Raw genomic sequence first — 14,875 nt, forward strand, 5'->3', positions numbered from 1 at the left:
ATGGTGGAGAGTGGAATCTGAAGCAACTGCTGTTTGCAGATGATACTGCACTGATGGCTGATTCAGAGGAGAGATTGAGACAGTTGGTAGAGGAGTTTGGAAGGGTGTGTGAAAGGAGGAAATTGAAAGTAAATGAGAATAAGAGTAAAGTGATGAAGTGTACAAGGTTGATAGATGGTAGGGGGATGAATATAGTGTTGAATGGTGAGTTGCTTGAGGAGGTAGATTGTTTTAAATATCTAGGTCACATGTTGCTGTGGATGGAAGAATAGATGCAGAGGTGAAGTTTAGAATAAATGAAGTAGGAAAGGTGCTGGGAGGAATGAAAAAAGTGTTTAAATGTCATTCGCTTAGAATGGATGTAAAGAGAAGGCTGTATGAGGGTGTTGTGGTACCAACTGCATTATATGGGGCTGAAACATGGAATTTGGGTGTAGCAGAGAGGAAAAGTTTGAAGGTAATGGAGATGAGGTGTCTGAGGAGTATGTGTGGAGTGACGCTTATGGATCGGGTGCAAAATGATGAAGTGTGAAGGAGAACCGGAGTTGTTCGGTAGATGGCTGGTAGAGTTGAGCAGAGGGTGTTGCAATGGTTTGGGCATATGGAGAGAATGGATAATGAGCGATTGGTGAAAAAGATAACTAGATCTGATGTGAGAGGTGTAAGGCTGAGAGGAAGACCATGAATAGGATGGATGGACACTGTGAAGAGAGCGCTGGATGCGAGAGGGATGTCTGTTGAGCAAGGAAGAGTGGCTGTGCATGTCAGAAATAAATGGAGAGAAATTCTGAATGAATAAGTGATGACGCAGCCCTGAGGGGATATTCTCCCGCATTTGGTCTGATCAGCTAGTCAGGTCAGGTGCGGGTAAGGGGATGGGTCTGTTATGATGTGGCAGGGGTAAACCAGTTCTACTGTCGGGCCCTGCTGCGGATGTCACTGATTGCATTGCGCAGTTGACCCTTGTGCGGTGTGGTGCGGTGAGGATCTGTCCGTTCTCCCCTTTGGGGCTAAGATGTGAATGAATGTGTTTGAATGGATGAGTAAATGGGGGGTGTGTCGTCCTGTCTCGGCTACCTCCCTTTCCTTGGGGGAAGCAGCCTAGGTATATATATATATATATATATATATATATTTATATATGTAATTCACCGGGTCGGTCAGGATCACTTGATGATCGTGATCATCAGCTTTTACCCTCCCGGAAGGGAGCTGAGAGCTCATATAGTCCGATCTAAGGGCAAGGCTGTGACCTTCACACATGCACACACCCGTCCCCTTGCTCAAGTGGGACAGTAACCACCCACTTCGTCAGTGAAACTTTTCGCAACCTGAGCGAGGCGCGAACTCCCGTCCACCAGTTGGCAAGCGGGAACGTTACCACTGCACCAGCGAGCGGTAATGTGTGTGCGTGTGTGTGTGTGTGTGTGTGTGTGTGTGTGTGTGTATTTATTAATTTATATGTATATATTCATATGTGTGTGTGTGTGTGTGGGTGTGTGTGTATTTATTAATTTATATGTATATATTCATATATACAGTACATACATGTAAATATATATAGCTATATATACTGTAAATGAGCCATAGTGTTTGTTTGTTTATCCTTCAATCACGCCCAAGCTAAAGGACACAGACCTGTGACCCATATATTTTCTGAACCAGGACGACCCAAGGATGGTATTCAGCTGGGGTCAAAATTCAGATCTGGGTCATTTGAGGTCACGGGTAGAGTGTTCACCTTTTTCACCCGGGTAACGCCTGGTACCTCTGCAGTCCAATTTTGGGCATGGAGACTCAAATGACCTCCAGGTTGAACATAGGCTGTGTGAGGTTGACCTGCAAGGTCATTTGGGGTGACCGGTCGGAGGTATTTTGAGGATCCAGAAACAGATACAAGTGCGCACAAATACTGTCTGTTAAGCCAGGATCATACTGGGCAGAAAACGGCAAACATGTTAGCCGTTATTGCGAGCCGAATGACCAACAGTCTGTGGGATTCAGCTTGCTAGGAGGTTTGTTGCTGTGAAAAGGACTCAAATGAGCTAAACATCATTTTTCAACATGTTGTTAACTGTGAATGAAATAATTAATTAGAGCAGGAGGTAAGTTTAAATGAAAGTGGATCGCAAATGTGGCTAACATGTTAAGCATATTTGCCCAATGTGACTCTACCTCAAGTCTGTGAAAGCTGAAAGAGAAAGTGCCTGGACCCCTTATAATCCCTCTTCAAAAGCATAAGAGAGACATGGTCTCCTGAGCGAGGGCTTTTGCTGAAGGGTGGTAGGCGTACCTCCCTCCTCCTAGCAGTTGATAACAGCGAAGCTCATAGGTCCCTATCCGGAGGTTCCCTTCTTTATTAACATTTGAAAGTGCCAGTTCCGTCCTATATTGAAGAAACTGGGCGTCAATGGTTTAAAGAAGCTGATACATTTGCCAGTGTTTAACCCATTTGTTCCCAGATTTCCTATGCGAGGAATTTTACTGGAAGGGTGGTAGGTGTACAGCCCTCCGTCTGGAGGCTCATAGTCACGAAGCTCATAGGTCCCTACCCTGGGGTTCCCTTCTTTATTAACAGTTGAAAATGCCCAGTTCCGTCCTCTATTGAGGACACTGGACGCCAATGGGGTATACATATATATATATACATATATATATATATATATATATATATATATATATATATATGCAAGGAAGAAGGAATCAAAGGCCATGAGACCACAGTAACAGTTCCCTCCAAGAGAGAAACAAAAAACAATAGAGAGCCAAATTCAAGATCTGATCATTTTGAGATGCCTGGACACACTGCGTTTGAAAGACTGGAGATCATAGGCAGCAGGAAATACAGACAGAGGGAGACAGTTCCAGAGTTGACCTGTTGCATAAATGAAAGACTGGGAGTAACAGTTAAATCTTGCATTAGAGAGTTGGACAAAAAAAGGGATGAGAGTTTGCTGCCAGACGGGTGCAACGCACCCGTCGTAGAGGTGGAGGAATGCAAGCAGACAATTCAGAGGAGCAGTGACCATTAAAGTAGCGACAGAAAAGAGATAAAGATGCAACAGTGCGGCGAAGAGACAGAGGTTGAAGGGAGTCAGTAAGAGGAGGAGAGTTAATGAGATGAAAAGCCTTTGACTCCACCCTATTGAGAAGAGCTGTAAGTGAGGACCCTCCCCACACATGAGAATTGTACTCCACATAGGGGCGGATAAAACCCCTGTATAGAATCAACAATTGTGCAGGGGTAAAGAAAGAGCGGAGTCGGCCAAGCACACCCAATCTCTTGGAAGCAGATTTTACAAGAGATGTAATATGATCTTTCCAAGATAAGTCCCGAGTAAATGAAACCCCAAGCATGTTCAAGGATGATGAAGGATTAAGCTGAATATTATTAAACATTAGTGGGTATACCTGTGGAAGATTTTGTTGGGTTGATAGGTGTAAGAACTGAGTCTTAGATGCATTAAAAACAACCATATTATTATTACCCCAATCAGAGATATGAGGCAAGTCAGACATTAGGTGTGCCATAGCCTCATCCCTTGTTTGTTGAAGTAACTGTTGAGATGGGCGTTGCGGGAACCGAATGGAAAGGTGAAGGGTGGAGTCATCAGTGATGAGTGGATAAGGTTAGATGTACAGCTTAGAAGATCAATGATGAATAAAAGGAAGAGAGTTGGTGAAAGGGCAGAGCCCTGAGGAACACCACTGTTGATAGATCTAGGAGAAGAACGATGGCCGTCTACAACAGTGGCTATAGAACGACCAGAAAGGAAGCTAGCGATGAAGGCACAGACAGAAGGATAGAAACCGTAGGAGGGCAGTTTGGAAATTAAAGATTTATGCCAGACTCGATCGAAAGCCTTTGAGATGTCAAGTGCAATGGCAAAGCTTTCGCCAAAGTCCCGAAAGGAGGATGACCAGGAGTCTGAAAGGTAGGTGAGAAGATCGCCAGTGGAGCGTCCCTGACGGAACCCGTACTGACGATCGGAAAGAAGGTTGTGATAGGAAAGTTGCCTTAAAATTTTTCTATTGAGAATTGACTCAAAAACTTTTGAAATACATAACTATATATATATATATATATATATATATATATATATATATATATATATATATATATATATATATATATATATATATATATATATATATATATATATATATATATATATATATATATATATATATATATATATATATATATATATATATATATATATATATATATATATATATATATATAATATATATATATATATATATATATATATATATATATGTATATATATATATATTATTATATTTATATGGGGGAACAAAAATGATATCGACTTCGTTATAGCAGATAAGAATAACACTTATCACATATGTCACAGGATCAACAAGTATATATAGGAAATGACAATAGAATGGTTCGTAGCACAGTCAGATTCAATTTCAGAAATGAAAGAAAGCATATGATTAAAAACGAATAGATATGCTCAATAAAAGTAAACAAAAACAAAGCAGCCTTTCAGTTGGTAATAATGAACAGATTTCAGGCTCTTAGTAATGCTGAATGTGACACTGATGAGTTGAATGACAGACTAACAAAAGTGCTAAGAGAATCAGCGGAGGTAAAAGAGAAACCTAATACAACCAAAAGCAAGAAGTATTCGGAAGACACTCGAGCTCAGGAAAAAAAGAAATGGAATGAAAGTAAAAACAAAGACGAAACAGAACGAGCAGAAATAAAGAAGCTTATCAATAAGAAACAAAGAAAATATAAACAGAAACATGGGTCAGATCAAAGAAACCACCAAAAACGGAAAAAGTAATATGTCACTAAGATATTATATCACCGAAAGACAACAACAGTGAAGTCATTAAATGCAGAGATAAAATCTAATGGTGATGAGAGTTGAAGAATTTTACAAAGAACTGTAAGCATCAAACGTAGTAGTATCAACGGCTAACTTTTAGCTGATACAAGTAAAATACCTGATGGAACACCAAACGAAGTAAACATTTCTCTTAAAAACATGAAAAGTGGGAAGGTCCAAGGAGAAGACGGAATAATAGCAAATTTACTGTTGAATGCTGGAGTGGAAGTACAAAACAGGCTCGCCTCTTTATTTACTCAATGTATTAAAAAAAAAAATCCCAAAACATGGTGTAATTCAATAGTTATTTTACTTTACAAAAAAGGCGACTCAAAAGATCTTAATAACTATCAACCCATTAGGTTATTATCAGTCGTTTATAAACATTTCAGTAAAGTCCTTATGAACAGAATAACAAACAATCTGGAAGAAAACCAACCTCATGAACAGCCAGGATTCCGAAGCGGGTATTCGATTAATGAACATCTACACACAATGTCTCAGCTAATTGAGAAAACCATAGAATATAATAAACCACTATACTTTGGTTTTGTTGATTAAGCAAAGGTTTCTGACTCACTGGAGCACATAGCAATTATAAATTCACTTCGAGAACAAGGAATAACTGAAAACACTGTAAAACTGCTTGAAACCATATATAAAGTGGGATCTGCCACAGTTAAATTACATAAAGACTCGGGGAAAATTTAGATTGAGAAGGGCATGCGTCAGGGAGATACAATTTCACCAAACTTATTCACATCATATCTAGAAAGCGTTTCCAGAAAGCTAGACTCGGAGAAGAAAGGATTCATCATAGATGGCGAAAAGCTAAACCATTTAAGATTTGCAGATGACGTTGTCCTGATCTCAATAACAACAGAGACATTGCAAAAAATGTTAAATGACCTGAACAGAGAAATCTCAAAATAGGGGTAAAGATGAACCGGAGAACAAGTAATGTTTAATCTACATTTACCAAAGAGAGTCATCAGAATAAGCGAGGAAAATCTTGAAGAAGTCGAGGAGTACAATTACTTGGGACAAAACTAAAATTAATGAGAAACCACGATAGCGAAATAAAAAGACGCATTACAATTGGAACGCTTTTGGTAAAAATAGAGACAATAAGAAAAGTTGCTTGCCAATATGTATGAAACGAAAAGTATATAACAAATGTATCCGTTCTCAGAAAGCAATGGAAAGGTCGGTGCTGGGAATATTTTTAAGAGACGGGAAAAGATCAACTAGGGTAGAGAGCAGACTAAAGTTATAAAAGAACAAAATTGGAGTGGGTCAGGCCATGTCACAAGAATAAGAGATAATTAATGGAGCAAGAGGCTGACTAACTAAACACCAAGAGATTGTAGGCGTAGCAGAAAAAGGCCGGACAGGAGGTGCAGAGATGAGATAGATAATTTTGCAGGGAAAACTTGGCAGAGATTGGCTCAGTCAAGGTATTCGTGGAGAAGGTTGAGGGAGGCATTTGTTCAGCAGTGGACTTATAATGGATGATATATATATATATATATATATATATATATATATATATATATGTAAAACATTTGTACACACGCGTGTAACGTGTCTCTCCAACATATAAAGACGGTCGTGTTGTGTCTGGGATAGGCTGAAACTGCTCTGTTGCTGGCCGAGATGCGTGGGGCTGAACAGTAATCCTCATGTGTTGTGACTGAAATATATCCTCCCATTATGGATATACCTGGTTCGTCAAAAAAAATTCAGGTGACTCAGCTCTTATCGCTCCGTTGTGGAAAGGCATCAGTGCCTGACTTCTGTCTAGAGGTCTGGGGTTCGATCCCCAGTCAGGAGAGTTAAAGAAAAAAAAAATTACACACGCGTGTAATGTGTATCTCCAACATATAAAGACAAGTTGTGTTCGGAATAGATTAAAACTGCTCTGTTACTTGCCAAGTTGCGGGGAGCTGAGCAATAATCCTAATGTGATAGAAATATATCCTCCCATAATGGATTTACCTGGTTTGTCAAAAAATTCAGGATATATATATATATTCTTTATGTGACCGCCTCTGGGCAAAGGCTTCACAGCCTGCTTTCTAGGCCCAGTAGTCCTCCTACGTACCGCACACCCCTACATGTCATCACTTCGGCGCTAACACCCACCATCCATATTGAATACATGCTAGGGCTGTCTCATGCAGAGCTGGTGCATTGGTATTAGCGGGGGTATTTTTACGACATGTCGGCGGGTCTTCTGGTAGATCAGTAAAGTCTGCTTTCATGAAATTCAAATAATTAAACTGTTCCCTGCCCCAGCGGGATTTGAACCCGGGTCCGTTAAGACTGCAGGCCAACTCTCTACCGATTGAGCCATCGCCTCCCCACCTGCTATGTGTGTCTTTCCAATATATATATACATATATATATATATATATATATATATATATATATATATATATGTGTGTTTGTGTGTGTGTGTGTGTGTGTGTGTGTGTGTGTGTGTGTAAAACATGTGTTTTTTATGCAAGAAAGAAGGAATCAAAGGCCAGGAGCCTGCAAACCGTTCCTTCCAAGAAAAAAAAAAAAAGAAGAGAGCCAAATTCAAGATCCGTTCATTTCCAGATGCCTTGACACACTGCGTTTGAAAGGCTTGAGATCATAGGAAGTAGGAAATACAGACGGAGGGAGACAGTTCCAGAGCTGACTTGTTGCATAAATGAAGGACTGTGAGTAACTGTTAACTCCTGCATTCGAGAGTTGGACAGAAAAGGGACGAGTATTTGTTGCTAGACGGGTCCTACGTGCCTGTCGTAGGGGTGAAGGGATGCAAGCAGACAGTTCAGAGGAGCAGTGACCATTGAAGTAGCGGTAGAAAAGGGATAAAGATGCAACAGTGTAGCGAAGAAACAGAGGTTGAAGGGAGCCAGTAAGTGGAGGAGACTTAATGATAAGAAAAGCCCTTGACTCCAGCTTGATGAGAAGAGCTGTATGTGATAAACCTCCCCACACATGAGACTTGTACTCTACACTACACAGGGCCGAATAAAACCCGTGTATGAAGTCAACAACTGTGCAGAGTCAAAGAAGGAACGAAGTTGGCTTAGCACACCTAATCTCTTGGAAGCAGATTTTAAGAGAGACGTAATATGATCTTTCCAAGATAAGTCTCGAGTGAATGAAACTCCGAGCATATTCAAGGATGATGGAGGATTAAGCTGGTTATTATTAAATATTAGTGGGTACTCCTGTGGAAGATTTTGCCAGGTTGACAGGTGTGAAAATTGAGTCATTGATGCATTAAAAACAAGATTATTTTTACCCCAGCCAGAGATACGAGCCAAGTCAGACATTAGGTGTGCCATAGCCTCATCCCTTGTTTGCTGAAGTAACCGCTGAGATGGACGTTGTGGGAACCCAATGGAAAGCTGAAGGGTGGAATCATCAGCATACGAGTGGAAAAGGTTAGATGTACAGCTTAGGAGGTCACTGATGAATAAAAGGAGGAGAGTTGCTGATAGGACAGATCCCTGATGAACATCATTATTGATAGATCTAGGAGAAGAACGATAGCTGTCTACAACAGCAGATATAAAACGACCAGAAAGGAAGCAATAGATGAAGGTACAGATGGAAGGTAGAAACCATAAGAGGGCAGTTTGTATATTAAAAATTTATGCCAGACTCGATTGAAAGCCTTTGAGATGTCATGTGCAATGGCAAAACTTTCGTCAAAGTCCCGAAAAGAGGATGACTAGGAGTCTGCAAGGTAGGTGAGAAGATCGCCAGTGGAGCGTCCCTGACGGAACCTATCCGGCAAGAAGGAAAAGTACAAGTTAAAAGACAAAAGCGAGAGTTTACGTAGGCAGAGTGTAAGCACAGAAGCACCGTTCTTGAGGACAACAGGAGGGACTCCATCAGGCCCATATGCCTTGTTTGTATTGAGGCCAGTGATGGCAAAAAATACATCAGCTGAAGAAATTTTAATGTCAGCCATGAGGAAGTCAGATGGGGGAACTGATGGAGGAACAGCACCAGGATCGTCTAAGGTAGCACTGGAGGAGAAAGTCTGAGCGAAGAGATCTGATTTATCAGTAGAAGAAATAGCTACACAGTGATCAGGGGGAGGGAAGGATGATGAGGTAAAATTGTTAGAAAGGTTTTTGGCAAGGTGCCAGAAGGAGCGGAAAGAATTTGAGTTGGAGAGTTGAAAGCATGTAATACGGATGAAATTATTTTTCGTTGAGCGAAAAACAAACTTAGGATGATTCCGGGCAGAGACAAAAAAGATGTGATTCAGGGGTGGGTTGGCTCCGGTACCTTTTATATGTCCTCTTCTTGTTGCAGACAGCATTAGAACAAGCTTTCCTGCATTACTCAAAGGATATGAGAAAGGAATGTATGCTTCCATGCCCAGGAAAATAACCTCTGTAATGCACAAGGCACACTCAGATGGCTCCCAGCCATGGAAGCAATAATCATTCCAGGGAAAATCAAAGAAGTACTGCCTGAGGGCTTCCCAATTCTCAGCTCCACAATGCCACAGACGTCGTTTCTTTGGAGTGTCCACTGGCCATACTAGAGCGATAGGACAGGTTAAGGAAATAAGGTTATGATCGGAGGAGCCCAACGGAGAGAAAAGATTAACAGTGTAAGCAGAAGGATTAGTTGTGAGGAAGAGGTCATGTGTGTTGGAACTCTCTCCAAGGCAGTCAGGGATAAGGGTAAGGTGCTGTACTAGCTGCTCTAGGTTATTAAGGATAGAAAAGATGTAGGCTTGCTCACCAGGTGAGTCAGTGAAACAAGAGGGGAGTCAAAGGTGGTGGTGAACATTGAATTCTCCTAGAAAGGAGATTTCAGAGCAAGGAGAAATGGATAGAATGTGTTCCATCGTAGAAGTAAAATAGTAGAGTAATTTTTGATAGTCAATAGAATTAGGAGATAAGTAATTGGTGCAGATATATTTAGTCAGAGAATAACAGGAGAGCCGAAGCTAGAGAGTTGAGAATTCAGAAGAATCAAGTTCAGGAACACGAGAGCAAGATAGGTTGTTGCGTACATATACACAACAGCCACCTTTAGCTTTAAAATGAGTATAGAGTACGTAGGGGGAAGGCAGTGGCTCAATCGGTAGAGAGGTGGCCTGCAGTCCTACCGGACCCAGGTTAAAATCCCTGCTGGGGCAGGGAACAGATTAAGGATTTGAATTTCATGAAATCAGATGTTACTAATCTACCAGGAGACCTGCAGACATGTTGTAAACGTACCCCCACTAATACCAATACACCAGTCCTGTATGAGACAGCCCTAGCATGTATTCAGTATGGACTGTGGGTGTTAGCGCCGAAGTGGTGACATGAAGAAAGTTGTATGGTATGTAGGAGGACTACTGGGCCTTTAGAGCAAGCTGTGAAGCCTATGCCCAGATTCGGACACATAAAAAGAAAAAGGAGGATACAGAATAGGGTTTTCTGTCAGTTGCCTTAGACAGCTGAGTCCCAGTAAGGAAGAGAAGGTGAGGTTTGAAGGACAGGTGGTGTTCGACAGAGAGAAAGTTAGAGGAAAGGCAGCGAATGTGGCAGAAACGAAGAAGAAGTAAGACAGTTGATCCAGGCATCTTAAAGAGTCGTCACAAGGAGAAGGGAGGATGATAGGGGCATTTATGGTCCCCCCCCCCCTCTGGAGACTCCGAGGCATGGTAGTGCGCCATTTTTTTTTTTTTTTTTTGAAAAGGAAGTGTAGTGTGTACTGTGCATGTAGTTTAGTGCTGACAGAGAAACTTGTATTGAAGAGCATGCTGGCCTACTCTCTGTGTTACTGAATCACTAAAAAAGTTCCGCAAAGGGGGATGGTCAGGAACTAGTCCCAAGGGCTGATGAAACTGAAGCTCCAGCTCCCCCTGTCATCAGCTTTCCATCCTCCTTTGGGAGTACTGCCCTGCTCGACTGATGCTACAGTCTACTCCTGGAATGCAATTAAGCTTTGCAAAAGATACTAAAAGTACTACATGTATTGCACCCACATCTCAATACACAGATAAAGAAACAGAAGCATTCGATGACGATGTCTCCCACATTAGGAAAGAAGAAAAGAACAGACATACAGTATAAAAGTCATGGAAGACATCAGTGCAAAAGCTGGAAAATCGAAAAAGAAAAGTATTTAAGGGAAAATTTGGATTAGGAGAGAGAAATGACAGAGGTAAAATGGTGGTCAATTTTGCTGAAATGTGTAATACAAGAATAATGAACACATTCTTTCACCGAAGAACAAGGACAAAATGGACCTGGAGAAGACCAAATGGAGAAACAAAGAATGAAATAAACTTCCTTTTACCAGATAAGAACAACACGATCAGCAAAGTAAAGATAGGAAGTGAACATAGAATGATAGGTTGTACAGACAGATTCGATTTCAGAACTGACAGAAAGAACCTGCTTAAAAATAATCTCATTCATTCATTGCCAGACGCCATGTATCCCAAACGGGGTGGTCAAGGCTTAGAGTTCATTGTTTTACATGGAGGGGCACTAATCCTCCACCAACCCCACTTGACACATAGGGAGAACGTTATGCCAACAGCATCTGGTGTTCCCAGGCAGTCACCCATCCAAGCACTAACCAGACCCAACGTTGCTTAGCTTCGCTGATCGGACGGGAAGCGGTGTACTCAAAGTGGTATAATCTGCTCAATAAAATTAAGCAAAAACAAAGCTTCCTTTCATTTAGAAATAAAGAACTGATTTCAGGTTCTAAGTTATCCTGACTGTAAAATTGATGATTTAAATGATAGACTAATAAAAGCTAAAACATTCGCCCACGAAGGCGTATCGCCCACCATCAACAAAAAACTAGTTCAATAATCCTCTGGCAATCAGAGGCATATTATCGCAGCTTCTTCAAAATCGAAAAAGTCTTAGGATTTCACTGTTTCCCTCTGCTAAGTTATATATCATACTTGCATCCAGAAGCTTAAAGTCATTGGTATTAAGCTGCTGTAGGTCATTGGATTTAAGATGCTTTTGAAGAATTTTAACAATTACCCTCTAAATAGATGTTTGCTTTGTTAAGAGCATGATAGAAAATGGTGAACAATAAAAGTTAAGAGAAAACTTTAGAGGGTAATTTTTCTTGCAAAATCTTCTGAATGAAAGGAAGGCAATGATTGATTATGTGTGTGTGGATGAAAAGATGCGAAAATGTGTAATGGATGCAAGAGCTTATCGAGGTTGGGGGAGTGGACTTTCTGACCACTATTTGGTAGTGGCCAGAATCAAGATCCAATTAAGATGGAGAAATAGAAGAAGGGAAGGACGGGAACAAGGAGTATTTGTAAGGAGAGTGGAAAGGTTACAAGAGGATGAGAAAAAGGCAAAGTATAAGAGAGAAGTGGAGGAACGATTGGGCAAATATGAATTGGAGCAGATGGGGGACGTGGAAGGTGTGTGCAGGATATTCACAGGAGAAATATGTGCAGCATGTGATCCGGTGTGTGGGATGAAGAGAAGACAGAGGGGTATACAAGGAACAGTGTGGTGGAATGAAGAGGTGAGACAGGCTGTGGCACAAAAGAAGAAAGCAAACAATGAATGGATGAGAAATAGGGGCGTGGAACAAGTTGAGAGGTGGAAGAGAGAGCTATATGTAGAAAGAAAGAGGTGAAAAGATTAGTAAGAGAGAGTGCGAAGAGAGAGGATGAGGAATTTGGATGGAACTTGAGTGTAAAGTGGAGGGACTGTACGAAAATGTTCTGGAACGAGATGAAAAGAGTAAGACAGGGTGGAAGTGAAGTTAGCAGGGGAGTGAAAGATAAAAATGGTAGATTACTAGTGGAGAAGGGAGAAAAAGTGAGCAGATGAAGAGAACACTTTAACCCCTTAACCGCGGGGCATCACTTTCGTGACGCTCGGGCGCAATGGATCATACCACGGGGCATCACTTTTGTGATTCTGTGTTATTTTGAATTATCCCGGGCTTTCAAGTGGTGGCTTGTATCATCTATCAGTACTGCCAATGTCCAACACTAGTCAGCACTCCAAATCTCATCTGTACTCCCATCCATTGTTGACATTTTAGCGATTTTCCCCCCTTCCTGACTCCCCTCCCTACCTCCCCTCCATTACCCGGTTCTCTCACCTCCCAGGCCGCGCTGCGCTAAGCAAATCTCCCCCGGATTTTTCCACAGATTTCATCCATTGAAATAAGTCCTATGCCCTATACTTATACAAAATAATATATACCAAAAAATAATAAGGTAAGTGATAGTGGTATACACCAGGAATTGGCTAATTATCACCTGACAACACCTCACATGCATTCATTCGCTACATTACCACGGTAATTTCCCCTTTGAATTATGCCTTCTAATCTATGTCTGTAATAAAAATATATATCAGAAAGGAAGGGAGAAGCCTAAGTGACATTTACTGTACATTCACCTGGAACTACCTATTTCTTTATGTATTGCCGAGATTTTCTACCAATAATTTATTAGCATGTAAGTTAGCAGCTGTCATACTCATTATCATTGTCAACCCTTGCCTTCTCAGATAAGCCGCGGTATTTAGTTCCTTGTCCTCCGCTGTGGTCAAAACATGTTGCACTCGCGCCCCGCCATTTATGCTGCTTCTGTGCCCATTGCAAAGGGCCTTGTGACCTCTACACTCAGAAAAAGTCGTGAGGGAAGCAGGAAAGGCCTAAGTGACTCTGCAGTGGAACGTGAACTAGCGGAATTGTCAATGGTAATGATGGATAGTGATTTTGACCCTTCGGGGGAATCGTGTGATGAGCCGGGTGAGGAAATCGTGCCAGAAAGTACTAGTATGAGTGCTTCAGTGTCGAAAGTTATCCCTAGCTCCAAGGGAAAGGAGCTGTTAGTGCAGCAAGGGAAGGAATTTGGGAAGGGAGTGAAAAGGCGGCGTGTTAGCCCCAAAACAATGGCCCCGCGTGACCCAGCCCGCCATGAGTCCCGAGTTGATTCACCTCCCCGTTCCCCAAGCCCCACTTCACTCATTTCTTCCTCTTCTTCTGCTGAATTATCTCCGGAGTCTTTGTTGTCGGAGTCACCACCAGCATCAACAGTGAAGGCAGGCCGTAGAGGAAGGGGTAAATCCCTGACCCGTAAAAGCAGAGTTGCTACTAGAGTAAGGGCTGCTAGTGCTGAACGGCAACTCAGGGTCAGTGTGAGTGACCTTGAACGGGGTAAATCTCCCTCACAGCCACCCACCACCCTCGCCCATCCTACACCACCACGACAGGGAATCCTGGACGCCTTCGCGTGGACGGAAGTGTCCGATTTTGTGCCAGAACATTTAGTTTTTGATGAGAGCTCCTCAGGAGTACAGCCTGCCTTCACTCTTGACGATGATGCTGGGTGTTTGGACTTCCTTTTGGCCTTCCTAGATGACAAAGTCATGCAGCACATATGTGATGAGACCAACAGGTATGAATCACAACGTGCTGCAAGTGGTACAGGTGCAGCCAAGATGCAACAGTGGTCCATGCTGGGAGTGCAGGAGTTGTATGTGTTCTTTGCCCTCATGCCACACTCAAAGAAGCATGAGTTGGAAGAATACTGGTCCATGGACCCCTTACTACCCTCACCCACCTTCAATAAGTACGACGGATAAGTTTATGTCATTCTTCCACCCCTTTCAGAAGGTTGTCATTGACGAATCCTTGGTTTTTTTCAGAGGACGTCTTTGGTTTGTACAGTACATTCCAAGCAAACGCCATTGCTTTCGAATCAAGTTCTTTGTACTGTGCGACTGTAAGACGGAGTACATCCTTGACTTCTTCATTTATTCAGCCAGCACTGTCGATCTGAATAAAACACACCCCCTTGGCTTCTCAGGCCGTGTAGTGAAAGTGCTCCTTGAAAAGTATTTTGGTGGGAATCATGTGCTGTATACAGACAACTATTATACAGCACCGAAACTTGCCAAATACCTTTCAGAGCATGGCATTGGCTCCTGCAGCACTGTCAAAAGTAATCGTGCCCACTTCTCTAAATTCCCAGAGGCAGGAACCTC

At 41.9% G+C, this 14,875-nt stretch overlaps 1 pseudogene; it reads right to left on the reverse strand.

The window, feature by feature from the left end:
* Positions 1-11,417: 11,417 nt before the first annotated feature.
* LOC145390783 (5S ribosomal RNA) lies at positions 11,418-11,537 on the reverse strand (annotated as a pseudogene).
* Positions 11,538-14,875: the final 3,338 nt, after the last annotated feature.

This window comes from Coenobita brevimanus, chromosome 15 (assembly GCF_032717465.1).
Source record: "Coenobita brevimanus isolate Jiangsu-jjx chromosome 15, ASM3271746v2, whole genome shotgun sequence".
NCBI lineage: Eukaryota > Metazoa > Arthropoda > Malacostraca > Decapoda > Coenobitidae > Coenobita > Coenobita brevimanus.